Below are 25278 nucleotides of genomic sequence, written 5' to 3'. Positions count from 1 at the left end.
TTACCTCAGGGCCTTTGCACACGGTGTTCTCTGCGCCTGGAAAACTCTTCCCCTGAAGGTCGCATGATTTGTCATCTCACCTCCTCAGGTCTCTGCCCAAATGCCGGCTTCTTAAAGAGTCCTGCCCTGTCCACCCTACTGAGCATTGCAAACTCATCCCTCCCCGTGACCTGTGCTCTTTTCCCCATAGACCTCATCACCTTGTCACACAGTAATTTTCTTACTCATAACGCTCACTGTTGGCCTCTTCCTGCTATAACACAAGTTCCATGAGGGCAGGGATTTTTTTCTTTTCTCTTAGCTGATAAGTCCTCAACACAAAGAACAGAACCTGACACGAGGCAGGTGCTCACTTAATACTGAATGAATAAATTAGCAGAGCTGAGATTCAATCCGCGCCTTCTGAGTTCTTACGAAGGCACTATGGTCCCTTCAACCAGAGGAGAGCTACACAGCCCCTCTGATGCAAGCTTAGGCTAAAAACGAATATCCAGTAGCTAATATTCCTGGGGACCACCATCACCCATCTGCTGACTGTCTTTGCTGAGAACATCACAACTTACTGATGTCTTGCCCAGGATGACCTGGTTCATATTGGGGTAGTATTCGGTAGAGAATGTAAACAGGCAAACATTTGTTTGCTTCATGGTAACATGAGCAGAGTCAGAGGCTGGAGAGAAGGCAAGAGGCCAGACAGGGACAAGTCACCGGGACAGGCCAGCCTGCTAGAAGCCCCTCGAAAGAGCACTTCAAATGTGGGTTTGGCTTGATTCAGCCTGTCCTTTGCTGCCGAGAACCGGCTCAGGGATCTGATCAGCTTTTGTATTAGGATAATCCAAGTCGCAAGAGCGGCCATCATTAACCGGGAGCCCCAAACTGATGATGGAAATCAAAATGGCAATTTCGAATTTAAGATTTCCAATGAGTGCTGAGACGTCCAAGGGCCTCGGGTAATCAGCCGCGGAACTGCTTTCAAGCAGGGGCTGCAGTACTCACGTACCACTCGGGGTGGCGCTCTTGTTCTACTCAAAAGAGCCACGCTTCCCTGTGGCAGGCCAGGCCTCACGGGCTTTTCAAGTCAGACTGCCCGACAGCCCAATGACTCAGCACCGGGAGGGAGGAAGCAAACCGTTTGGACACCGGATACTGCTACACGCCCAATGTACACGAGCTTGCTATCACCACCAACACAAAAAATTACTTCTGGATGTGTCCTGTCTTGGGAGCCCCACGTCTTTGGTAGGATTTAGGGGTGCCAAGCAGATAACCACTTGGGCACTCCCATAAAACCCCGAGGCTAATAGAAAAGGACGGTGCCGTATTGGTTGAAGGTTGGCTGGGCCATTTTGTCTTGTTTCTGGCTGCAACAGGAGACAGGCCACCGTCTCATTGTGCTAGGTTTTCTTTCTTTTCCAGTTTTCAGGGCTGTCTTTGGGGGAGGTAAGCCACTACAGCCCCAGAGTGCAGCAGGCGTGCCTGCCTGCATGTCGGGGCATACAGGGTGTGACTCACCCTGACCCCAGGACGTCAGCAGCCCGCAGTTCTGGCGGAACAGGCTCTGTGCCTGCCGGGCAAACCCCTCAGTTAATCCTGCTGGTGGCCAGGACCATATCCTGTCATTAGCCCATGTACTTGACCACAGGGCTCCAAACATTTTAACAGCACGGGCTTGTTTAATCCTTGTAATCTTTCGTAAGTCTGTTATGCCCCTATTTTTCAAATTTCTGCGTTGTGTATGGGGAAACAACCAGATAGGCCGAGTGACCCTGCAAAGGTCATCCGGGGATTCAGAATTAGAATCATGGACCCTTGACCTTCAATCAGGGGTGCTGACTTTTCTAAATCTCTGCCACAAAGAACCTCTTTCTCCCCCCCCCACCCCCCCCCCCCGCCGACTCCATCCTCACCCACATCCCCCGCCAATAATCCTATCCTTGTATATAAGGCATTGGTTCTTTTCTAGAGTATACACATTCACACAAGTACACAAATCCATGTCTGTTTCTGCAGCTCTAAGCCATGTGCCAATGATATTCTGTTACTGGTATAACCCAAAAGTAAGGAGAAGTATCACCTACCTTTTACGTTGAAACCTGATTTTTTTTTTTTTTTTGAAATATACACACAGTCTCCCTCTTAGAGATACACAATTAGGATAGCAGATGAAAAGCCCTGAGAAACCATGTAGAAAAGAAATGGTTTAACTCATTTAACCACATATTTTCCAAACTTCCTTAAACATAGATGACTTTTCCCCACAGTACCCCTCTGTTGACATCATTGCGATCATATTCCTTGAAATACCCTTTTGGAAAAGCTGTATAAAATTATAATCTCTTCATAGCCTAGGGTTGGGTGTGTAGGCAACGACCTCCACTCATAGTCTACTTTGCTATGCCGGGGAATTCCAGAGTTCACAGAATTAGTCTTCTTAGAGACAGTGAGATTTTTGTGGTGTCCCCCGGCATCCTGATGGTTGACAAAAGCCAAGTACCGTGGCAGTTTTCCAAGCTTGAGATTATGGAGCAGAAAGTAGATCAAATGCCACTCTCTCCTCCTTCTGATGGGCGCCATCCCATCCCTTCCAAAGCACCAGACGTCTCCACTCAAGGCCACCCTGAGCTCCCTCCTGCTGCCCCACTGTTGGCATCAGTGGGGACCTCCCATTTCCAGCCCTTTGGAAGTGTGTCCTTCAGTCCCTTGAAAGCTGGATTACCAGGATAGTCCTAAAACACCACTCAGTTCTTCATCTCTCTCCAAAACAAAGCCATAACCCCGAGGCAGTAATTCTTTTCTCTACAATGACAAGAGCTCCCACTTTCTTCTAGGAGCGTACCTCTCATCCCTTTTATTTGTCCAGAAGAGCGGGAAGCTTTGCCCCATAGCTGAAGTCCCTACACCACCCCTGGTAGCCTTTCATAGTCAGAGGAGCTAAGAAAAAGCACATACTTAGTCTGAAGTCTTTGGGGGGGACAAAGACCTTCCAGCAATGACCCTATGTGCCGCCATTTGTTGTTGAATGTAATGTTAGTTTTCCAACTCTGTAGAAGTGTCCTGGATCATCTCAGAAAAATATACTGACTTAGAAGGAATTAAAATGCCGGGTTAGCGTGATCACCCCATGCCGGGCCGTTCTCTCTAGCTTCTTCCTGAGCTTTGGGACCAACTACAAGATTTGTCTTCACTTTGTGGCTCTTGCAGACATTGGTATCAGGATAATCATCTTAGTTCTTCTTTAAACAATTACAAGCGTTAAGCTAAGAAGGGCAAGGGAACCTGATAGAATCAGCCCTTTTCTGTGGATCAGATATATTCTTTTAAGAACCAACCAATCCCCCAAACTCACACACCCCCCCAACGGAAAAAAAAAAAAAAAACAACCATATCACTTACAGGACTAGTAACTTCTACGTCTAGAGACATTCAGGATAACTGCCTGAGTGTGACACCTCATTAATCAGATTAATTCCCTCAGTATTGCATTGATGGCTGGCAGTGCTGTTCCTTTACATATTTAAGTCAAGCCTTGCAAAGGGTACATTCCTGTTTTAACAAGTATTTTTAAGCTGCGGTTATATATCATCACCCAAACTCATACCAGGCACCGTGTCAGGTGTTTGTGACCAAAGAAAGTTGATAATTTATGGCAAATGGATGGACAGAGGGACAATGTTTCTAACTTCAACATCTTGCCAGGAAGGAGGGTAGGAAGGACGGAAGGAAGGAAGGAAGGAGGGTGTTTTTTGTTTGTTTTTTAAAACATCTTTATTGGAGTATAATTGCTTTGCAATGGTGTGTTAGTTTCTGCTGTATAACAAAGTGAATCAGCTATACATATACATATATCCCCATATCCCCTCCCTCTTGCGTCTCCCTCCCACCCTCCCTATCTCACCCCTCTAGGTAGTCACAAAGCACCGAGCTGATCTCCCTGTGCTATTTGGCTGCTTCCCACTAGCTATCTATTTTACATTCGGTAGTGTATATATGTCCATGCCACTCTCTCACTTCGTCCCAGCTTCCCCTTCCCCCTCCCCGTGTCCTCAAGTCCATTCTCTACATCTGCGTCTTTATTCCTGTCCTGCCCCTAGGTTCTTCAGAACCTTTCTTTTTTTTTTTTTTTTTTTTTAGATTCCATATATATGTGTTAGCATACGGTATTTGTTTTTCTCTTTCTGACTTACTTCACTCTGTAGGACAGAGTCTATGTCCATCCACCTCACTACAGATAACTCAATTTCGTTTCCTTTTATGGCTGAGTAATATTCCACTGTATATATGTGCCACATCTTCTTTACCCATTCATCTGCCGATGGGCACTTAGGTTGCTTCCTTGTCCTGGCTATTGTAAATTGAGCTGCAGTGAACATTGGGGTACTTGACTCTTTTTGAATTATGGTTTTCTCAGGGTATATGCCCAGTAGTGGGATTGCTGGGTCATATGGTGGTTCTATTTTTAGTTTTTAAGGAACTGGAAGGAGGGTTTTTAACTGAATTAAATTAGATTCCACTCTTGAAAGAGGTTAGTGATTTTTGTTTGTTTGGAAGACTGTAAGACGACCACATCTCCTAACTTGTAAGTCTAGCTATTAGAAACTGTCTCATAGGGAATTCCCTGGTGGTCCAGTGGTTGAGAATTCGCCTTCCAATGCAGGGGGTGCGGGTTCAGTCCTGGTTGGGGAGCTGAGATCCCACATGCCTCGCGGCCAAAACACCAAAACATAAAACAGAAGCAATATTGTAACAAATTCAGTGAAAAGTTTAAAAATGGTCTACATTAAAAAAAAAAAAAATTAAAGAAAAAAAGAAAAACTGTCACATTGAACTTACCAGTTCAGTCGGTTCAGCTGACAAACATTTATTGGTTATCAACGGCGGGCCAGCAGCCAGGCGCAGGGATACTAAATTCTAATAAGACGTGGACCCTCTCTTTCGGGAACTTAGAATCAAGGACACCCAACAAAGATGTAGCTGCTGCTCTTGAAGAAATATCTTCGTCTAATGTTTCTCTGAGTCCTGTTAAAAGTCACAAGTTCTTAGCTTCATGGTTAAAGAGTACAGCTTCTAAGGTCAGAGGGTCTTATTCAAGACCCAGTTCTAACAGCCACTATGGAGAACAGTATGGAGGTTCCTTAAAAAACTAAAAATAGAACCACCATATGACCCAGCATTCCCACTCCTGGGCATATATCCAGAGAAAACCATAATTCAAAAAGATACATGTACCCCAGTGTTCATTGCAGCTCTATTTACAATAGCCAGGACACGGAAGCAACCTAAATGTCCATTGACGGATGAGTGGATAAAGAAGATGTGGCACATAGATACAATGGAATATTACTCAGCCATAAAAAGAAACGAAATTGCGTTATTTGTAGTGAGACAGATGGACCTAGAGTCTGTCATACAAAGTGAAGTAAGTCAGAAAAAGAAAAATACTGTATGCTAACACATATATATGGAATGTAAAAAAAATGGTTCTGAAGAACCTAGGGGCAGGACAGGAATAAAGACGCAGACGTAGAGAACGGACTTGAGGACACGGGGAGGGGGAAGGGTAAGCTGGGACGAAGTGAGAGAGTGGCATGAACATATATACACTACCGAATGTAAAACGGATAGCTAGTGGGAAGTATCCACATAGCACAGGGAGATGAGCTCGGTGCTTTGTGGCCACCTAGAGGGGTGGGATAGGGAGGGTGGGAGGGAGACGCAAGAGGGAGGGGATATGGGGATACATGTATGCATATAGCTGATTCACTTTGTTGTACAGCAGAAACCTACACAACGTTGTGAAGCAATTATACTCCAATAAAGATGTATTAGAGAAAAAAAGACCCAGTTCTACTAGCTGTGTAAACACGAGCAAATTGTTTAACCTCTTTCAGTTTTGGTTTCCTGACCCACAAAACGGAGGTGATCCTAGCCCCTGTCTCTAACTTGCTGCAGGATTAAATGAGACAATGCACCCAAAATACTCTGTGCAATACCTAACAGAGAGTAAGCTCTCAATAGAAAGTAGCAACTACTCTCATCTCCTCCTCCTCCCACCCCAGGACATGAAAAAGCACAGCCACTTTCTTAGCTTTGTCTACATCTCCAGGCTCTTACTGTGAAGCCACTTCCCTATCCAGAACATGCAAGAAAACCAGATCCCTTAATTCTCTCCCAGCCTCCATGGTAATCATGACATTGACCAAAAGACAAAAACTACAAAAGGACTATTGGAAGGGTAAGATCAAGGTCTGATCCATCCCAGATACCTTTAAAAGGCCAGTTGTCCATCCACATATCCTTGTGTTACTGTGCTTTACTCTCCAAGGGGAGAGCTGAGCTTCTCTGGGAGGGACGGATGGCCCTGGACAGCTTGGTCAGTCACCCAGCAGCCCGTCTCCAAGTACATTGCACAGACATTCTGGGAATCACCATCTATGAAATTCAAGGGCAGATTCTCAGCTATTCCAGGGATGCAGTGAGAGGGCTTTGCTTTCACCGGCTCTGGCTGTCCATGGAATATGCCTGGTGTTCTTCCCGCAGTGAAGAGAGAGTAAGATGTTTTCTTTTGGCTGTTTTCCCTTAACAGAGAAAACCCTGCAACTCCCTCTTTTAGGGTGTGGTGCCTTAGCGCATCACCTGGAGACACATAGCTATTTATACAAACAGCAGCAAACCCTGGACAGAGCTCGTGCCAGGATTCCCAGGCTCATTGCTCATCATCCTGATTCACCCTCCTAACACCAGTACAGTCGGACAGTTGATTGGAACTTGGCTCCAGGGCAGAAGAGATCCCGGTTCCATTTCTTAACCGTGTTCTATACCCAAATGCCCTTAAAGAGAAGTAAAAAGGTCTGAAAATGAAATCAAGCCAATAGGATGTTTTGAAGACAGCGAAGGGTACAGGATCGAAGAATCACAACTAACTGATAAAGATTTTTTTAAAGAAACCTCCATAATTGTTTATCATTGATCAAGTTTTTGCTGTGTTCTAGGCACTCTGCTAAGCACCTTACATGGATTTTCTCATCACATCCTCTCAAAAACTCTTTGAGAGCGTGCAATGATCATCCCCAATTAAAACTATGACAATGCCAAGGCTTTAGTGGGGTTTAGCAGCTTACACAAGGGCATATAGTAAGTTTTTGGACTCTTTTCATTTCTTAAAACACACACACACACACACACACAAAACAAAAAACAACAACAAAAACTATATCTGGGTAAAGTCAAGTTTTAGCAACCTTGAAGAGAAGAAAAAAAAAAAACCCATCATCTCTACATTTCTTGGATTGCCTTTGCAGTAGAAGGGTGTTACGGGCTGGTTGAAAGAGTATGATCTCAATGCCTTTAGGTGTTTCTGGCTGAACCATTTTCCTTTGCAACCAACTATTTCTGAAGCCTGGATTGATGTCATCAACCAATTCTGAAAGTCAACACATCGTCTACGTGGTTTTACAGTGGTTCCTCTTCCCACCTCCCAGGCTGGTACAATCTTCTGCCAGAACAGAGGAGGAACAGGGGGTCTGAACAGCCACAGAACAGAAAAACTCGGCCACCTTCCCTTCCTCCTAAATGGACTTAAGCCACCCTCACGACGTGACCTTGTTTTCTTATTTGAGGTGTAGACACAGTTCCTTCCTGGCAACCAGAGCCCTCAAAGTCTTGCTGATTCCAAAATAGAGTCATGCTATCATCACAGGTTACATTCACATAGGCTTCTCCTCAAGTTAAACCCTCTACACTTGCATTCCTCTGCTGAAGATCACTTACTGGGCTTAAGAGGTAAGTATCCCCGAGGTTACGTACTGCGTGGGCAAACGAAAATGATGATGGAGAACATACTAGTGTCACGGGAAAGAATCTGCCGTGTCCTCCCTCAGAAAATAGAAACACACTGTTGAAAGAGATTGCTCAGTTAATGAACTTGGCAATTAAGAAAAAAAAATCCTAGAGGCTACTTAGAAATGCAGCCTTTAAACTCACTGACTAGTGAGATGCAGCCTGTAGGGGCTCAGTTTTGACAGCAAAGGGGCCTGGGTTCTAGTTCCAGATGTGCCACCCACTGAGAGGGTATCATTAGAAGTTACTCAGCAATCCTAACCTTTTATATCGCAGGGCTGTAGAGAAGAATAAAGTCCCGTGGAACACGTTGGGTGAATGTGGCATTTTGCTTTCATTGTTGTAATTATTGGTTTGAACTGTCATGACTTCCCTTGTTATCAGGTGTACACATCGCTCTCTCTCAAATGATGGTCTCACTTTGTATTTCTCTAAATAGAAACACGCAAACTAGCGCTAGTTCATCTTTCCAGTTGTCTACCACCAGGTCCCCCTAACACTATCCTTGTCACCTCAGGCCCATTCTCCGATCAATAACTAGAATGGGTCTTCCAAGTCCTAAGTCAGATCACGTTCTCTCCCGCTCGAATACAACAGAGGACCCCCTTCACTCTTAGCGTAAAAGCCAGGCTCCTTCTCTTGACCTACAAGGGTCCCCGGGATCTCCCCCAGCTCTGACCCCTTCTTCTCCAGCTGTCTCTCTCTTGTTCACCATGTTCCAATTCTGCTGACCTTTGGCTGTTCCTTGGACATACCAGCTTACCAGCCATACATGCTTGCTCTTTTCCCAAATCTCTGCTTGGGTGGCTACTTTTTTTTTTAATTAATTTTTATTGGCGTATAGTTGATTTACAATGTTGTGTTAGATTCTACTGTACAGCACAGTAAGTCAGTTATACATATACATATACATATATCCACTCTTTTTTAGATTCTTTTCCCATATATTGAGTATTGAGTAGCGTTCCCTGTGCTATACAGCAGGTCCTTATTAATTATCTCGTTTACATATAGTAGTGTATAGTAGTGTGAGACCAGTGGTACAGGATAGAAAGCCCAGAGATAAACCCACACACATGTGGTCACCTGATTTATGACAAAAGAGGCAAGAACACACAACGGAGAAAAGACAGCCTCTTCAATAAGTGGTGCTGGGAGACCTGGACAGCTACATGTAAAAGAATGAAATTAGAACACTCCCTAACACCATACACAAAAGTAATCTCCAAATGGATTAAAGACCTAAATGTAAGACCAGACACTTTAAAACGTTTAGAGGAAAACATAAGAAAAACACCCTTTGACATAAACCACAGCAAGATCCTTTCTGACCACCTCCTAGAGTAATGGAAATGAAAACGAAAATAAACAAATGGGACCAAATTAAACTTTAAAGCTTTTGCACAGCAAAGGAAACCATAAACAGGACGAAAAGACAACTGTCATAATAGGACAAAATATTTGCAAATGAATGCAGACATACGATTAATCTCCAAAATATACAAACAGCTCATGGAGCTCAATATAGAAAAAACAAACAATTCAATTAAAAGATGGGGGGAAGACCTAAATAGACATTTCACCAAAGAAGACATGCATATGGCCAAGAGGCTCATGAAAAGATGCTCAACATCACTAATTATTAGAGAAATGCAAATCAAAACTATGATAAGGTAGTTCTGACCACCTCACACCAGTCAGAATGGCCATTATCAAAAAATCTAGAAACAATAAATGCTGGAGAGGGTGTGGAGAAATGAGAACCCTCCTGCACTGTTGGTGGGAACGTAAATTGATACAACCACTATGGAGAACAGTATGGAGGTTCCTTAAAAGACTAAAAAGAGAACTACCATATGGCACAGCAATCGCATTACTGGGCATATACCCTGAGAAAACGATAATTCAAAAAGACACATGCACCCCAATGTTCATTGCAGCACTATTAACAATAGCCAGGACATGGAAGCAACCTAAGTGTCCATCGACAGATGAATGGATAAAGATGTGGCACATATATACAATGGAATATTACTCAGCCATAAAAAGAAACGAAATTGAGTTATTTGTAGTGAGGTGGATGGACCTAGAGTCTGTCCTACAGAGTGAAGTAAGTCAGAAAGAGAAAAACAAATACCATATGCTAACACATATATATGGAATCTAAAAAAAAAAAAAAAAAGAAAATGGTTCTGAAGAACCTAGGGGGCAGGACAGGAATAAAGACGCAGACGTAGAGAATGGACTTGAGGACACGGGGAGGGGGAAGGGTAAGCTGGGACGAAGTGAGAGAGTGGCATGGACATATATACACTACCAAATGTGAAATGGATAGCTAGTGGGAAGCAGCCGCGTAGCACAGGGAGATCAGCTCGGTGCTTTGTGACCACCTAGACGGGTGGGATAGGGAGGGTGGGAGGGAGATGCAAGAGGGAGGGGATATGGGGACATGTGTATGCATATGGCTGACTCACTTTGTTGTGCAACAGAAACTAACACAGTATGGTGAAGCAATTATACTCCAATAAAGATCTATAAAAAGCAAACAAACAAAGCTTGTTTTAAGCAACCCACATTTTGGAAATTTGCCATGGCAGACCCAGAAAACTAACACAATTGTGGTTTTGTCATTTTCTATGTAAAGCTATTAAAATCTTGGTTAGATCTAGCCCTAGATTATTTTTTTCTGTTTTGGGTGCTAGCAAAAAGATATCATTTTTTAGATTTTATTTTCTTTTTGTCTGTTGATACTAGGTGGAAATACAGTTGATTTTACAAACTAACTTTGTATCCAACAACCAAATCCAAAACCTAAATTTACTTATTAATTAGAACTGTTTACTGGCAGATTCTTTTGAATTTTCTACATACCTGTAAATTGTGTATTTGTGTGCATATGTATATATATCTTCTAAAAATAATGATGGTTTTATTCATTTTTTGCCAATTTTCATGGGTTTTTTTCATTGTTTTATTGCACTGACTTCCAACAGAGTATGGAATAAAAGCAGTAATAAGAAGCATCCTTGGTTCATTCCTAATCTCAGGGGAAAACTTTCAATAATTTACCATTAAGTACCATGCTTGCTATCAATTCTTTGTAGATAACCTTTATTAGATTAAAGAAGTTTCTTTGCTTCCTAGGTTGTAAAGAGTTCTCATCACAAATTAGGTATTGAATTTTATCAAATGTTTATTCTGCATCAATTCATACGACTCTATGTTTTTCATTCCTTATTCTGTTAACATGGTGAATTATATTATTTGATGACCAAATGTTAAAACAAATTTGTATTCCTGGGTGTAAATGTGCATGATAAGTTATCCTTCAGCATCCCTGGATTTGATTTGCTACTATTTTGTTTAAACTGTTTACACGTATTTGCAAAAAAATGGCCTATAATTTTCCTTTCTTGTGTTTTGTCTTAGTCAACTTTGAGTATCATGGTTTCATAAAATGAAAGCTGATGAGTCATCTCAGTTTCTTTTTTAAATCTAACGTGTTTCCTCTGATATTTTTCTGGAAGAGGTTATGTCGAATGGGTGTTATTTCTTCTTTAGAACTTCAGTACTAATCTCCAGCAAGATCATCTAATTGAAGACCTCTTTTTACGGACTTTTTAAATTACAAATTTAATTTACTTAAGAGGTATAGAGCTATTGAAACTATTTAATATTTTGTGATACTTGGTGCCTTTTGAGGAATTGGTCCATTTCACCTAAGCTGTCGAATTTATGTGTGTAGAGTTGTTTATAGTATTCTCTTACTTTTTTTTTTTTTTGATGTCTTCAGAGTCTGTATCGATATCTCCTGTTTAATTTCTGGTGTTGGTAATTGGTGGTTTTTAATTCTCTCTCTTTTTTTCTCTGAAAATCTTGATAGAGATTTGTCAATTATATTGATTTTTCCAAAGAATCATATTTTTGTTTCATTTATTTTTACCTATTTTTGGATCATGTTTTTTTCAACCACTCTGCCGATCTCTTTATGGAAGGTCTGCTGGTGACAAATTCTCTGAATTTTCCTTCATCTGAAAATCTCTTGCTTTTTCTTTCCTTCCTGAAGGATATTTTCCCTTGATGCAGAGTAGTGAGTTTACAGCTCTTTTCTTTCAGCACATGAAAACTATTATGCCATTTCCTTCTGGCTTCCTTCCATGGTTTCCAATAAGAAATTATAGTTAAGGTGTTAAAGCTTTCTTGCTGTTTTCAAGATTTTTCTCCTTGTCTTTGGTTTTCTGGAGTTTGGTTGTTATGGGTCTTGGCATAGATTTCTTTGGTGTGGATTTCTTTGGGTGGTGAGCTGGATTTGGCCACAGGACATAGCTTGGCAATTCCCACCTAGATGATTGATACTACATGAAAATTCAGGCCCAGTATTGCCAGATTTTCTGGTTTTACAAGAAAAACTAGAAATATGGAGTGTTTTTAAATTTGAAATCACCTGGTTTTTCAAGTCTCTCAATAAATTCTAATTTGTTTTCACCACAATGCTGGATAAGGAAAGAAAACAAAAAGAGAAACAATCTTCCCAGCCCCATGGACCTCGGGACATATTTGTTATTTTAAATGTGGTTCTCTTTAAAATAGTAAAGCACCTTCTTTGTTTCATTTAATGCTCTTTGCCATGACTTTAACTTTGACACCAAGATGAAGAGTCATACTTTGTTTTAACTTATATTTGCCTGCCATGCCTTTTCCCATTCTTTAAGTTCAACCTCTGTGAGTCACTTTGTTTTAAGTGTGTCTCTTTTGTCAGCTTGTAGTTGGGCTTTGCTTTGTAATCCCATCATATTTTGGAAATGATGATACTTAACCCACTTACAGTTACTGACATACTAATCTTAATTTGCTTCCTCTGTGATGAATGTCTGGGCTTTTACACATGCCTTCTGAGGGCAGAGATGCAACTACAGAAGAGACACTCCAGCAAAGACTCAGGAAAGCATGTGGTCAAGATGACTACACTGATAGCGTTTCATATGTTTAATCCTCCTTGGGATGTATAACTTTTGATATACCCACTACTTAAAAGATCATCCTCACTTTATTTACAGTTACAAAGATTTCCTTGAGAGAAAACCTTTGAAGAAAAAAAGAAACGTATGCTTCCCTTTCTGCCTTCTCTTTGCAGTGTTCAAAGCAGCATAAAGCCAGTCAGGCTGGTGGAGTTTTACACTTCCCAGACACCAGCTGACACCCCCTCCTTCCACAGCTGCCAGCTGTCCAACAGCTGGCCCTAATTTCAAGAAGTGGAGGGGTTTCCCTGGTGGCGCAGGGGTTAAGAATCTGCCTGCCAGTGCAGGGGACACGGGTTCGAGCCCTGGTCCGGGAAGACCCCACATGCCGCGGAGCAACTAAGCCCGTGCGCCACAACTACTGAGCCTGCGCTCTAGAGCCCGCGAGCCACAACTACTGAGCCTGCGTGCCACAACTACTGAAGCCCGCACGCCACAACTACTGAAGCCCACGTGCCTAGAGCTCATGCAGAGAAGCCACCGCGGTGAGAAGCCCGCACACCACAGTGAAGAGTAGTCCCCCCTCGCCGCAACTAGAGAAAGCCCGCGCGCAGCAACAAGACCCAACACAGCCAAAAATAAATTTAAAAAATAAATAAAAATTAAAAAAAAAAAAAAATATATATATAAGAAGTGGAGAGCTCAGGCCTGTGACACTGAGGACTCAGTCTGCTGTCCAAAGCAAATGGAAAAACCTGCTCTGGTTTTGCAATCCTTCAACTGGAGCTGCCAAAGATCAGAAAGGAAGCATGAGAAAATTCCCTCCTTATCACAGGCCTTCTGCTTCTCGGTTCCAAACAGGGAAGATGAATACGGGAGACGTGGGTCATACCTGGGTCCGAGTTCCTCTCCTATACCTTGAACCCTGAATTCACATCCTTCCTCCCTGTGCTTTCCAAACCCCACGTTTAGACTGAGAGAGGCAGGAATAAAGGGGGCGGCAGCTGCCAGGAAATGTTGAGAAGGAACAGAACAGCGGAGCACCTCTTTGGCAGGCTGTTGATGGGATAATGGACTCCTCAGCTGCACTTCCAGGCACCTGGGATGGAAACGGCACCTCCCCTTCCACTGAAACGGAAGGGCTCAGAGGGAAGGACCCAGGGCTGTGATTTCTCAGCCTTGAAGGCCAGCTGTTCTCAGACAGCACCACACAGTGGGGCGGCCAGCCCAGTTACTTGGGTCTCCAGTAGGTCCCCTATTAGACTCTTCACAGACAGGAAGCCAGGGATTCCAGTTTCAGTTTTTCAAAAGCCCTTCCCTGGACCCTAAGAAGCGAATGATGAGCAGAGTAGGAGATTGGAAGTCAGACTCAGATTTGAATACTGTCTCTGCCACTGAGCATCTATGAGATCTGGAATTGTGCTCCTAAGAACGAAATGAGATATGCACAGAATACCTATTACACCACTGTATCAGTCAAGTGTTCTCCAGAGAGAGAGAGAGAGACAGACTGATTTATTTAAAGCAATTGGATGCACTTATGGAGGCTTGGCAAGTCCAAAATCTGATGGGGGAGGGCAGCAGGCTAGAGACTCAGGAAAGAGTTGCAGTTCAAGTCCAAAGGCAGTCTGCTGGCAGAAATCCCTCTTCTCCAGGGATGTCAGCCTTTTGTTCTTATAAGGTCTTCAACTGATTAGATGAGGCCCACCCACGCCATGCAGAGCAATCTGCTGTATTCAAAGTCCACCAGTTTAAATGCAAATCTCACCCCCAAAAACACCCTCGCAGGAACATCCAGAATAAGGTTTGATGAAATATCTTGGCACCATAGCCCAGCCAAGTTGATACGTAAAATTAACCATCACACACTAGAGATCCAATAAACACAGTTCCCTCTCCCTCGTTTCCCTGATTCCTGAGCCACTAACTCCTGTTTCTCCCACCTCTCTTACCCTTTTTCTCTGCCCTGGGCCCTTTGGTCACTGCTGAGTGAAGATCCTCTCCCAGAATGCTTGTCATGGAATCTTCTGCGTGTGTTTCCCGTTACCATCTGCCACTCTCCAGATAATCCTCTGTCCTTCACCGCCAGCCTAGGCACCCAGCAAATACTGACTCACACTTCAGGCCACCCATCTCACATCACCCGCAGCCCCTCCCTCCATGGCGTTTATCTCCTTCAAAGGAAATTAGGGTGAATGCAAGAAAGAATAATCATGAGCAAGAAACAGCAAAGACTGAATTTAACATCTTCTTGACAGCCCCCCTTTTCAAATATCTCTGAGTTCCATTTCTCTTCTGTTTGGCTTCCTGGTCCTTACTACTGAGAAAACTGAACAAACAACCCTCCCTCCTGGTCTCTTTTCCCCTGCTCCTCCCCCTTCTTTTGGCCAAGTCAGTGGAGCTTCTTTTGCAAAGCTCTTCAGGCAGTTTTTAAAAACAGCTGTGGAGTGAATGGAGATTTGCTCTATGCCATAAGTGGCCCACTGACCAATTAACAAAAACAAACAAACAAAAAGATTTGGTCAAAGGAAAAAATGTTTCTCTAAACTAGAAAACGTGCAAAGATTTGTATGTGCAGATGAATAGATCTCTGAGAGATAAATATAATGGCCTTATTTATAATTTATAGAACAGGGGAAGCATCCCTTCTTGAATGCACGATTGTACAGAGACCTACATTGGGAAGGTCCTAAAGATAATGAAGGCCTGAGAAGCATAGACACACACAATGGAGCTTGAGAACATTTAGAAAACACCTTAAAATACCAAACGATGCATAAATGAAAGAATGCAGAGTGAGAAGCACGACCAGATTGGGTCAACACCCTGAAAGAGGACAGAGGCACCTCCCCTCTTCTCCAGATACCTAATTCCTACCCAAACTGAAATTGCCAGGTCAAATTCCTCCTCAGCTCTTAAAGATTTCCCAGAGGTCTCCAACCCAGAGGTCTCCAAACTCTTAGAGAAACGTGTTGCCATAACCTTCGTCTGGCCCTGGGTTGTGCGATCCAGTGAATCGGTACAACTTTGCTTTGCTGTGGATTCACTCTTCCACACTTGTATGTCTGTGTTTATCATTGGATGCAACACCCTTGAGGGTTGTGTACACGACTTACTGCTCAGAGAACACAACACAGCGACTGAAATCACTCCGCTAATACGAGTTGATTCGTTAAGATGTGTCATATTTCACCCACATCATCAGCAGACAACCACAGACCACCCACTTCGTCACTCAGCCAAGATCATAATAAAAATCATCACATTAGCAGCTGGCAGCGACTGAGTGCTTATTCTGTGCAAGGTTATATTTTAACCCATTTCATACTTAGCACTTAATACATTTAATGTTTAGAAACAACTCCATGACACAAGCACTTTTATTATCCCCATTTTGCAGGTGGAGAAACTGAGGCACAGTGAACCCAGGTCTATAGCCAATAAGCGACAGAGCCAGTTTTTGAATCCAGATTAATCGGCTCCAGAGTCAGGACCCTTAACTGCTATGTTATATTTAGAAATAATGTCTTCAGGAACTCTTCCAGAACTATTCTATGCACCTGGCACATAGAAATATACAAGTCAATGTGCGTATTTGGATAACTGGGTTCTGCACTATATACAGAATGAGGTCTGAACACCTCCATCTTCCATCCAGAGCTTTCAGTATTTTTCCCAACTTAGTGTGGAGCCTTCCCAGCATCTTTCTTCCCACACTGGACAACTCATAGGACCCTGTACACTTTCAACACTTTCCTCCTTTTGCAACTTTGCCCAGATCTTTTCACTGCTGGGTGACCCATGCACCCCACAGTTCTCTGTCCAAGTTGTGCCTACTTTTCAAGACCCAGCTTAGATCTATCCTAGCCAACAACTTTACCCATTCTTGCTTTCCTCATCAGAATGCATTTCCCTCTCCCCATAAAAGATGGTATCTGTGATTATGTCACCATGAATGACGTGCATTCAGAGAAGCTTCCTTGCATTGGTGAGAAAGGCATGGGGTCGGAGCCGGTAAGCTGGTTGACACACATACACCGCCACCCAGCTTCCTTACGTTTCAGCTGAAATGAAGCAACCGCTTCTTGTACGGGCTCCCGGGGATGTGTGAGGCACGTGCATCAGAACGGGAAAAAAAGTTGAAAACTACAAAGTTTCACACTTATAAATAATGTTAGAAACATGATGAGGGGTTATTATAAAAATAACTCTGAATCCACTCAAACTTATTTTTATTTATTTATTTTTAAGTCTTTAGCGCTTCACTTTATTTATTTATTTATTTGTGTTTGGCTGTGGTGGGTCTTCGTTGCTGCGCTTCCTCTAGTTGCAGCGAGCGGGGGCTACTCTTCGTTGCAGTGCACAGTCTTCTCCTTGCGGGGGCTTCTCTTGTTGCGGAGCATGGGCTCGAGGCGCGTGGGCTTCAGTAGTTGTGGCTCGTGGGCTCAGTAGTTGTGGCTCACGGGCTGTAGAGCGCAGGCTCAGTAGTTGTGGCGCACGGGCTTAGTTGCTCTGCAGCATGTGGGATCTTCCCGGACCAGGGCTCGAACCCGTGTCCCCTGCACTGGCAGGTGGATTCTTAACCACTGCGCCAGCAGGGTAGTCCCAAACTTATTTTTATAAAATAAGCCATCCTCACTCAGTATTTTATTAGTAGTAACAAATTACTGATGGCACATTTCACGGCTAATGGTACCCACCAGAGAATGTTAACAGCAAGGTTGGAAATGCTGCTCTCATGCCTCCTCTGACTTGAAAGGCTCTGGAAGACCCAGGCTGCATCTCAGTCACTTCAAGAGCCTAGCTCTGTGTTCCGAGCATAGGAGGACCTTATTATCCGTGAATGGCATTGACCTGGACTGCCTTGACCGGACGTGATTGAAGGTTTGGTCAGGCCAGCTCCCAGAGCAAAAGGCAGGGCATACAGAGAAACTGGATAGTGGGTAAAGAAGCATTTCCCACACCCACTTGGGGCACGAGACACTCAGGATAACAGATGCTGGAGAAGAGACCCATCCCCAGCCTTCAAAGAGGGCGTACGGGAGGCTAGACCAACAAATATGTAATCAGCATAAACACGAAGAGAAAAATACAGTAATTCCAAGCGTATGTTGACGGGGGAGAGTGAATGGGTAAGGTGGGAGGAATGAACCGCAAGGTCGCTGGTGAGAGCAGACACTGGCTGTTGTGTGTCTGACTCAACCAGTCATTAGCGCCCGGAGAGGAAAGCCCCAGAAAGCAGTCTGGATCGGGCGTCCCAGTGCACGTTCTCCACAGGGCGGGGTGGGGGGATTGGGGGAGCCGTGGCTGGGATCCTAGAATCCTGCTCCAGGCTTCCCAGAGCTCATTTTGGAGGGTGGGGCTGTCAGAATCCCCCCGTCCACTCTGCAAGGGTAACCTACCGCCTCTGGGCAGTCAGATTTGCGTCTTCCTCTGTGGTTCTTTCCAGAACATTCGTGGGGTTGCTGACTATTCTGGGAAAGGGGGAAGGCTCCACACGAAATACGTCTTCACTGTGGATGACCCTCCCCTTGATCTCCTTGCTACCCCCAGTTTTGGTGGTGAAGTCACGGTGTGGACAGCGGAGACCCAGCTGGCCTGTTGCCACTTAGAAAGTCCGTGTATGTCCCTCTCAGAGACACTAAATGACCAAGGAAGGTTAGGGATGCCACGCTGGCTTCCCTCCAAGTTACATTAGCTGGTGATTAGGTGAAAAAGGAAACTTTCTGCAAATAGGCTGTCTTCATCATAATCCTTTATATTCACTGTTTTTACATAAATCTCCGGAAATGTCATTTTATATGAAACATATTCTGATTAAATTCTCCCTGCAGTGTCATCTGAATGGACTGGGTAAATCAGTGAGCTTCTCCTCCTATATTTGACAATCCCAAGAATTCTCAGACGACACAACGTGGCCATGTGTCAGTGAGGCCCAAAAACCTTGAAAATCTGTCCTTAAAGAATGAAATCATTCCATGGAGTAGCTTTGCAAAGAGTTGCCTATCTATCTGCCTGGAAAGAAAATGCAGTTAACAAGCTAGTAGAAAAATCTAGCATGTATATTATTCCCTAAGGATCTAGGATTGCTGTTTTACAAATAATTGCGTGAGCTAAATTTTGTTTTTTGGCGTCTACTTGGAAGTCCGTATTTTCAGTATCGTGCTACATCTCTTTTTATGAACATCAGTGCTATAGACTTTGCATCCCCCCACCCCAAATTCACCTTTTATATCCCAACACCCAGCGTGACCGTATTCGGAGGTGGGGCCTTTGGGAGGTGATTAGGTCATGAGGGTGGAGCCGCCATGAATGGGATTAGTGCCCTTATAACAGAGACCCCAGAGAACTTTCCTGCTCCTTCCAACATGTGAGGACACGGCAAAAAGACAGCAGTCTACGAACCAGGAGACAGACCCTCACCAGGCACTAAATCTGCCGGTGCCTTGACTTTGGACCTCCAGCCTCCAGAACTGTGAGAAACCCATTTATGGTATTCTGTTACAGCAACCCGAATGGACCAGGGTAATCAGTCTTTCCCACCAGAGGTTCGCTACTTTTTGGTCAGTGGTCCGAAAGTCTCAGACTCTCCCCAGACTCCAGTTTCTCCCAATTCTAGAAAGGAGATTATAACTATAGTTTCCCACACAGAACTGTGGAAGAGGTCAAATGGGACCAACGTGCAAAATAATGGCAGTAAATCTGCAGGAGGATTCAAGCTTCCAGAGTTTGGGTGGGTGGTCTAAGAGAATCCAGTTTAGTAGTACCTATGCTCCGAATGCGCTCATATGTGTAAAGCTCTTAGAACAGTTACTGGAACGTCACATCCGTAGCAGCTTTTACACCATCTCTGTGGAGTAAGAGGCCCAATAACAGTCCGCAAACTATTTCTCAGGCCCCACCTCTGCCCCCAGGGAATTCTGGGCTTCAAAGCCCTTCCAGAAAGGTCTGGGGTCACAAGAGAGGCTTTCCCATTGCACCCCTACTTAGTACTTGCTCCTCGGGCCTCCTGCAAACAGACCCGCCCAGCAACCCTCCAGACCTCCAAAGTGCCCTTAAACACGACGGTGAATGTGGTATCATTTGCCAAATTACGACTTGGCTGAATTATAGAAGTTCTCCCACGGGAAACAGCACTGGCGCTTAGAGCCAAGCTTTTCGAGTCAGCCTGACCCAGAATCAAACCCAGGCAAAGCCACTTACTAACTCTGTGACCTTGAGTAAGTTGTTTGACTTTTTTGAGCCTCATGTTCCTTGTAAATAATAGTACCTATTCAGAACCCGAAAGATTTTTATTTTACCAAACACTCACACATAATTTACTAAGTGCTTATCAAATATGAACTTATTTAGTTCTCTGAACAAGCCTACGATGTAGGTGCTATGATTATCCTTGTCTTATAAATAAGGCCATTAAGGCACAAATAACTTGCTGAAGGTCACACAGCTAGTGTGACAGCACAAGCAGAAGCAAGATTCGAATCCTGGCCTTCTAGCTACTGAATCCTTGTTCTTAAGCACCATCCTACCTAGTGTTAACAGTCAAACAACTGTTTTTCATATTTTTGTTCAGATGAAAATTTTCAAACACACAAAGGCAATGAGGATCCCTTGCACTCAGCACTCAGCTTAAACAATCATCAACAGTCCACTGTTCTAAACAAAGACGTTGTTAATTTTATTTTCCTTAAGTTGCAATGATAAATATGTTTGTCATTCTGTTTGATCTTGCCTAAATCAATGGTTACATTTCGGTAATTTCCTTTGGTTTCCTTGCACAATCGTGAAATTAAGACATCCGGTCCCTATGTTTATAAAGTACATTTACAATACTATTTTTGTACATTACTTTGTATAGCTTACTGAGCACTTTTACTTGATTATTTCATTGAATTTTCCAGCAACCTTTGAAGACAGGCGGTGAGATTTCTGTGATTCCCCTTTTAAAAATGGTCAAATGAAGCCCAGAGAACTTAAAAAATTTGCCCAGGTTCACACAATCTGATTTTTAAAGTTTTCAATGATTTGTTCTCTGGACATCAATATAGAGTGGAAAAAATAGTGGGCTCTGGAATTCAGCAGCGTTCAATTAGTACAATATATGATGTAAAAATTGTACTATAAATATATGGAGATAATGCGTGTGATCAAATGTATATGCATGCAGTCCACATACACGCATGTTTGTGTGCGTGTGATCCAATGCCATGACTATCCCACTGAACATACTTTCCCTTTTCCCCTTCTAGATAGGATCATTCAGAAGAAAAAGCCCCCTGATTACCCAGTGGTTGCCTGCAATACTTCCAAATCTCCCCAAACCTTTTCAGCATTAAGATATTCACCAAAGGCCCTGGATGCTTCTATTTTTCCCCAAAATTGTTGACCTCTCTGGTTCTCAGCTGCCCCATCACACTGAGGTCGTTCCGGTTTTATCAATGACATACTTCACCTCTTTGGAAGATCCAAGCAAAACCTCCGTCATTTTATGTGAACCCTGTTTCCTTTTGAGGGTTGTGCTGGAGATTTTACGATACGCTTTTATAAAAAGAACCATTTGGGTATGATCACTAAAAAAAAAAGAATGTGCCACAAAAATGGCCCCCCACAGAGCCTTTTCTAAGTAAAATAAACACATTCCTTGTTTACCAATAGAGTTTATTAAGAGCATCATAGATAATTCATTTTTAGTTCCAATCTATCAGACTTCAACAGGGAAGGAAAGTTTGTCTTTTGTGACTGGTAACGTCATCTAAACCACATTTCTGTCCTCATGTGTCTGCATTTAAACTCATCTACGGTTTCAGCGGAAACCATAAAGTGACTTCTAAAGAAGAAATTCAAGAAAAGTGGTTCTTTTCACGTGTCCCACTACATAATGAAATGCCCCGACTTTGGGCTGGGTGGCACAATGCCCAGGGCAGGGTTTGCATGGGATATATTTTTGTTGAATAATCAATGAATGAATGAGATCATCTAAGCATCTGGTGAAGTGTGTGAATTATTACATTTTCAAGACATTTTTTATGACTCTTTTCCATATATATGTGAAGTAATTTCAATTAGAGCTAACAGGTTTTTCAAGTAGTAATACCTTGGAAACATGTTTTAATGAATAAAGAATAATAACATTGAATGAACAGATTGATCATCTTATACAAATAGATTTTTTTTCAGTAGAAGAAAAGATTTGCTATTGTAGTTTGTCTCTTTCATTCTCTCTCTCTTTTCTCTCTCTTTTGAAAAACAGTGAAGGTAAGCATCAGCTTTTCTCCGTCTACATCATTATAGCTTCTGAGCTGATGAATTTAATAAAGTTGTATTGAGTCTAATCTTAACACTTTACATTTAAATTGGAATCCATTTTCATACTGAGGCGTAAAGAACAAAATGATCACCAGCTTCACCACGTAGGACCAACCCCTGGGCAGGATGCAGAACAAATACCTGAACCCGTATAGATCCAGCTCTCAGCTGCTTCTCTAGTGGAGTAATTACTGTTCCTTAACCCTCTTCTCGGGGGGGCCTCTTTTAGTCTCTATTAGCTGACAGTGTCCCGTGGAAAAGCGGTCATTTCTCCATCTTCCCAGCACCCTTCTACCCACTCCTCCTGAAGGAAGGCTGCAGTTTAACTAAGCTCTGATTCCAGATCTCTCCAATGATGGCGTATCTGCGGGAGACAAAGGAGACACCATGGCCTCAAGGCACCAGCGTGCACGGCTTAGGGTGACTACCAGGGTGGCCTCTGTAGCTGGAATGGTGAATTTGGAATCCAGAAACCAGAATTCTAGGTCCATTTGCATCATTCACTGAAATCTTCCTCTTCTGTATTTAAAAAAAAAAAAAAAAATTCTTCAAACCTCACAGTTTTAATGACCTCAAATATCATCCAGTCTGACCCAAAGGGAATCACCACTTCTTAGCGCAATAGGCTGAGGTTTCTCGAAATCTCCTGCTAGCCTCTCAGTGTTCCGGCGTCTGGCTCGTGAATACACGCTTTCGGAATCCTTTTCAGATCTTGCACCCCAGAATTGACGACTCTGACTACTCTCTCATTTCCGCCTCTCCCACGCCCTGTATGTGGAGAGTTGTACTTGTTTACATCATGTTCTCTCCCTCCTCTAAGTTCCCTGAAGGCAGGAGCTGTCTTACTTATCTTTCTAAGTATCTCAGTGCTTTGCACAGTTCCTGGTTCTCAGTAAATACTTATTCCATAAAAGAATTGCTCCACTGCTTGGAGCCTCAATGCCCTGCATCACACGCAGACATCCTGACTTAGCTTCTCTTTGAAATATTTGGGTTCTTTTTTTTATTTTTTTATTTTTGGCTGCGTTGGGTCTCTGTTGCTGCGCGTGGGCTTTCTCTAGTTGCGGCGAGCGGGGGCTACTCTTCGTTGCGATGCGCGGGCTTCTCATTGCGGTGGCTTCTCTTGTTGCGGAGTAGGGGCTCTAGGTGCACGGGCTTCAGTAGTTGTGGCTCGCGGGCTCAGTAGTTGTGGCGCACGGGCTTAGTTGTTCTGCGGCATGTGGGATCTTCCTGGACCAGGGCTCGAACCTGTGTCCCCTGCATTGGCAGGCGGATTCCTAACCACTGCGCCACCAGGGAAGTCCCAATATTTGGGTTCTTGATGGGACGTTTTCTTCCATCTCTCGTGATTTCTGATTCTGATTCCAGAGACAACCAGCATCAGCAACATAGCCTCAAAATATTACGTTGAACCATATAAAATTTTCAATATTCGATTGACCCACAAAAGCAGTAATTTCATAGAGAGTAAAAGTCAATAGAATTGTGAAATACTGAACTTCTTATATTATGATTTTAACATTCGTCTTTTACTAAGTTATCAAAAAATTAATAATGATGCTGAACAGCATGATTAAGACACTGTATAAAATTCACATATTTAGGACTTTATCTCAGCTCTTAGATAATCTGGATTCTTTTCAAGTCTTCAAGGAATATTTCTAAAAATTGAGCACACACTAGACCATAAAGGACATCTCAATAAATATCGAAGAAATGAGAGAGTGGCATTGACATATATACACTACCAAATGTAAAATAAATAGCTAGTGGGAAGCAGCTGCATAGCACAGGGAGATCAGCTCGGTGCTTTGTGACCACCTAGAGGGGCGGGATAGGGAGGGTGGGAGGGAGACGCAAGAGGGAGGGGATATGGGGATATATGTATACATATAGCTGATTCACTTTGTTATACAGCAGAAACTAACACACCATTGTAAAGCAATTATACTCCAATAAAGATGTTAAAAAAAAAATCAAAGAATCAGTAAAACATATGTGCTATATTCTCTGCCACAATACAATAAAGTGAGAACTCAATTCCACCCCCCCCAAAAAAAGCCAAAAATACTCTTGTATATTTGGAAACTAAAAATGGTTCTTTTGATACGTTATGTATGCATGGGTCAAAGAGGAAACCATGATAGAAATTAGAAATAAAGCCAAGCTGGTTTGTCATGATCTGATTTTTCCCATTTTATTCAGTCAGTGTGATTTAACATCTGATAACGTCAGCAAAGCTAGTACAGCAGGCCTCAGGAACGAAAAAAAAAAAAAAAAAAAAAAAAAACAAGCCTGGGTTTTCGTGGGAAAAACTATAAAGTCTTAATTAAATGGCTTATTTATTTCAGCCATTTGTCCATAGATTTTGTGTCTAGATTTTATTCAGGATTTCCTCCATTTGCCTCCCCAGGGCTGATATAAGAAGAGCCTCTGCCATCAGAGTTGAAAAGCCAGTCCACAGGAGCGTGATTGCCGGTGTTGAGAACTTCCTGTGTGGCCCCAAGGTTGCCATCATCCAAGGCTCTTCTGCAAGAACCTGCAAATTGTGGACGGTGGAGGGAACACCCCTGGGAATATTTGGAGAGAAAACCAAATGGCATCTCAAAACACCAGCGGCTTGCCTTTACCACAATAGGGTCCTCGACCCATAATCTCACATCTAGATGAAGCTGGTAGGCAATCCTGTTGAAACAGGCATCTCCCCTACTCCTGGATGTGGGCAGATCTGATTACATCTCTTTCCAGTTCCAAGTAAATGGAAGCACAAGAATAAGCCATCGTTTAGAACAACCTATGCTTCCCAATCTGGGCAATATACCCAAGAGCAGGGGGATGTACTTTGCTTCACTGCTCATTCCCCTGTCCAAGTAAAACACTTCCGCAATGTCATGTGCATTAGAGCACAAAGGAGAAAAAACCGTGCCGAGGTCAGCAAGAGCTAAGATCTCTTCTTTAGGACTCCAGTTCAACAAGGCTTAGGAATTCCATCAGCAGCACCATAATGTCAACATTCCAAAGAAGTCCAGCGTCCCAGAACCAGGGTCTAGGATGCCAGAGAAAGGATGGAGAGGAATCCCCATGAAGCCTGGGATTTTGTATAAGGGCAAAGGCTAAGAAGTGGGAAGCAAAGCGTGAAATCCTGTCCACACTGTTGAATCTGAACACCATCTGAAGA

At 43.2% G+C, this 25278-nt stretch overlaps 1 long non-coding RNA gene across 2 annotated transcripts in view; it reads right to left on the bottom strand.

Moving 5' to 3' along the window:
• LOC137754568 (uncharacterized) overlaps positions 1–14883 on the bottom strand; it is a 55050-nt gene extending 40167 nt beyond the window's left edge. The window contains exons 1-2 of one of the 2 annotated variants that reach the window (XR_011071888.1): positions 14747–14883; positions 4831–5016 (exon numbers count right to left, since the gene is read on the bottom strand). This is a non-coding gene — a long non-coding RNA (uncharacterized lncRNA). The remainder of the gene's footprint in view (positions 1–4830; positions 5017–14746) is intronic. The other variant, XR_011071889.1, reaches the window with a different exon arrangement.
• Between the last annotated feature and the right edge of the window lie 10395 nt (positions 14884–25278).

This window comes from Eschrichtius robustus, chromosome 20, assembly GCF_028021215.1.
Source record: "Eschrichtius robustus isolate mEscRob2 chromosome 20, mEscRob2.pri, whole genome shotgun sequence".
NCBI classification, from domain to species: Eukaryota; Metazoa; Chordata; class Mammalia; order Artiodactyla; family Eschrichtiidae; genus Eschrichtius; species Eschrichtius robustus.
Note: the sequence above shows the minus strand (reverse complement) of the source record. Positions and strands in the feature narration are given on the sequence as shown.